Genomic DNA, 3,847 nt, shown 5'->3' on the forward strand with positions numbered 1-3,847 from the left:
ATTCGATCGTCGGTATCCCAATACCTCGTTCAATCTCGTTACCGGCAAGTCACTTTACTCGTACCGTAATGCATGATCCCGTGACCAGACACTTGGTCACTTTGAGCTCATAATGATGATGCATTACCGAGTGGGCCCAATGATACCTCTCTGTCATACGGAGTGACAAATCCCAGTCTTGATCCGTGTCAACCCAACAGACACTTTCGGAGATACCCGTAGTATACCTTTATAGTCACCCAGTTACGTTGTGACGTTTGGTACACCCAAAGCACTCCTACGGTATCCGGGAGTTACACGATCTCATGGTCTAAGGAAAAGATACTTGACATTGGAAAACTCTAGCAAATGAACTATACGATCTTGTGCTATGTTTAGGATTGGGTCTTGTCCATCACATCATTCTCCTAATGATGTGATCTCGTTATCAATGGCATCCAATGTCCATAGTCAGGAAACCATGACTATCTGTTGATCAACGAGCTAGTCAACTAGAGGCTTACTAGGGACATGTTGGTGTCTATTATTCACACATGTATTACGATTTCCGGATAACACAATTATAGCATGAATAAAGACAATTATCATGAACAAGGAAATATAATAATAATGCTTTTATTATTGCCTCTAGGGCATATTTCCAACAGCCCTCGGGAATCCTGAGCACCCTGGACGGACACGAGGCATGCCAGGCTCCATTCCATGGAAGGTTGGGTTTCCGGACGCAGGCGGTTACAAATCCCATGAGAGGAGGAAAAAAGTGCAGCAGACCCAAATGCAGGCGCTGCAAGCAAGGGTAGACGCGATAGAGGAATGAGAAGCAAATCGCAGCAAACGTACTGCCGAAGCCTCCCCCGAAGCTACCCCACCATCTCAGCGCAGAAGCAGCGTGGCTTCCACCGAGCTGCTTCAGCCGGAGCATGCCTTGATGGCTCCTGCCAGCTATCCCGTGGATGCTATCACGGAGTCTCAAAATTGCCACCTTATGACGCAATGGATGAATTTGAAGGTCAAGGCGGCTGTTGGCTCTGTATCCTACTGAACCCGGCGCAACTTTTCACTGCCGGCCGATTCCAGAAGGATATGCTAGGATGATGGTGGATGAAATAACGGAGGGATTTCAGGACCTCCAGCTTGACCATCCTATCGGTGAAGGGGAGACTCGGCTGGGGTCTGCTCTGAAGACTCCATGCCTATGGAGGAAGGAGCTCACCATATTCCTAGAAGGATATGCTAGGATGATGGTGGATGAAATAACGGAGGGATTTCAGGACCTCCAGCTTGACCATCCTATCGGTGAAGGGGAGACTCGGCTGGGGTCTGCTCTGAAGACTCCATGCCTATGGAGGAAGGAGCTCATCAACCTTCCGAACTGGACGCATCCGCCTCCTCCTCCTCCTCCGGCGAGTCAGGGCACTCCGCCTCCTCCACCGCCTCCTCCTCCGGCGAGTGACGATCAGGGCTCTCGGCCGGCTCCTTCTCCGGCGCGTGGCGGCACTCCGCCTCCTTCTTCGCCTGCGCCGACGCGCCCGAGCAGCCAGCCTCCTCCTTCTCCGCCTCGTCAGCAAGGGCGGAAGAGACCTGCCGCCGCTCTAGCTGCTCCGGCGCGTCGTAGTCCTTCTCCTCCGCCTCGTAAGCAAGTAAAGAAGACAACCGCTCCGTCTGCTCGATCGGCGTCTAGCAGTACAACCAGAGGCGGGAGGACATACAGATTCGGTCCTTCTCTGAAGACTCAAGAGAAGTTACCATATGAGAGGACCCCGGAGGAGAACGTTGAGATCGCGCGAACCGAAGTGGATGACTGGTTTCAAGGGTTGAGAGCAAAGAGACATCCACCTCCGGAGGAGAAGGTAGATCCGGTGAAAGTGAAGCACACTCTGGCTGCCCTGGCAAAACCACCCAAGTCTCCGCCGAAAGGCAACTATGAGCGCATTATTGCAAAGACATGGGCCAAAGCGGAGTGGTCGGGAAGTACAATCAGTGATCAAAGGTTGAAAGAACGACGAGCAGCTGGGAAACAAATTGCCCAGCTCGGCGAACAAGCGAAGCAATCGTGCCCCCCCCCCTCAAGGTGCCTAGCGACATCGTCGATCCGAGGATGGTGCCCGGTGATGGCAATGTTGACGATTACCTGCCCGACGATGTACATTATGATACCATGAAGGTGCAGATACACAGATACGAGTACGGGAAGCCTCTCGTCAAAGATGAAAATCTTTAACAACGATGATGCGAAGATTACATGATTGGTACTTGAAAATTTGCAGAGAGTCTGGGGGGAGGAGTACTTTGTATGCGAGAGTTAAACCGGAGCATGACCTCGTTGGAATTGAACTATTGCCTATTCCATTTGAGGAGTTCTATCAGTTTTTCAATCAATTGGCCCTCGATAAAACAACGATCACCTGCTACTGTCTGTAAGTACTACTACTTCTGTCATTAAGTCTCTCTATATAGCTCATCTCTTTCATTGCATGTATTTATAATTATCCTCACTATATTATGCAGAATGAAGATCGCCGAATTGAAGAAAAGACAAATCGGTGATATTGGGTTCGTTAACACATATCTCATAGATGCAACTGAGGTTCAACATCGTCCCGAAGATACCGAGGCCAACTTGCTATGATCATTCAAAAAAATGAAAACAAAGATATAATACTCTTTCCTTACAACTTCAAGTGAGTGTTACTGTCTTGTGCATATTCGGTTTCCCTTATATATTAGTCCAGGTTATAGTAATGTAATTGATGAGTTATGCATGCGTGTGCAGTTTCCACTATGTTCTCCTAGAGATTAGGCTTGAGCAGGGAGTAGTAACCGTCTTGGACTCTAAACGAAAAGATCCCCAGGAGTATGCGGACATGACTGAAATCCTCAAGAAGTAAGTTAAATCGATCATTATCCACCATATCAGCAACTTTGTTCATTTCCTGATATCAAGTAATTGTTTTCTTTGTCCGGCAGGGTTTGGAGAAAATTCACCAGAAAAGTTCCGGGACTGCCGAAGGAGCTGGAATTTAGACACCCGAAAGTAAGTACTATAGTAGCATGTTCCGCGCATCTCCTAGTGATTCAAGCGCTAGTTTCATCAATACCATTTAGCATTCTTGCTTATCAGTTTGATTGACCTCTATTTTTTGTAAAGTGGTTGTGGCAGGAATAAGGGAATGATTTCTGTGGATACTACGTCTACGAGTCCATCCGCCACACGACCTGTGAGCGGGGCGGGTACTCTGACGAACAATATGAAGTACGTAAATAACAACATTCACAATTTTATTTTATTACCATCATTTGTATTGAGTTTCATTCATTCATATATATATATATATATATATATATATATATATATATATATATATATATATATTGACCCTCTTCTTCAAATTAGATGTTTCGGAAGCGGGATGAACTCCTAGCACCGGCTCGCATGCGAGCAATTCAAGAGGAATTGGCGGCATTCTTTCTTGACCACGTGATCGCTGAAGACGGAGAATACTGTGTGGACCATGAGTCTGTATGATTATATTTGTAAGAGATAATTATTGTATATATGTAGCCGGTAGTGTCGGATAGATATACAAGAACTTGTTGTTCGACCAATCTCTCGGAGAAGGAGAGGTGGTCGATATCACTTCTCTCTGTATGCATATATGTTCATGACGATCTTCTGTTTCTTTGTTTGCTTACTAGCTAACTAGCGTGTCTAGTCCTCTCTATACGTATGTATAGTACGTAGCGTCGACCAAGCACGGACGTAAGAGAGGACACTTCTCTCTATTAATTATAGCTAGCTAACACAATATATGAAACACCTAAATTAACCCCCAAAACCCCCAAACCC

The sequence above is a fragment of the Triticum dicoccoides genome, chromosome 2A (assembly GCF_002162155.2).
Source record: "Triticum dicoccoides isolate Atlit2015 ecotype Zavitan chromosome 2A, WEW_v2.0, whole genome shotgun sequence".
Lineage (NCBI taxonomy): Eukaryota > Viridiplantae > Streptophyta > Magnoliopsida > Poales > Poaceae > Triticum > Triticum dicoccoides.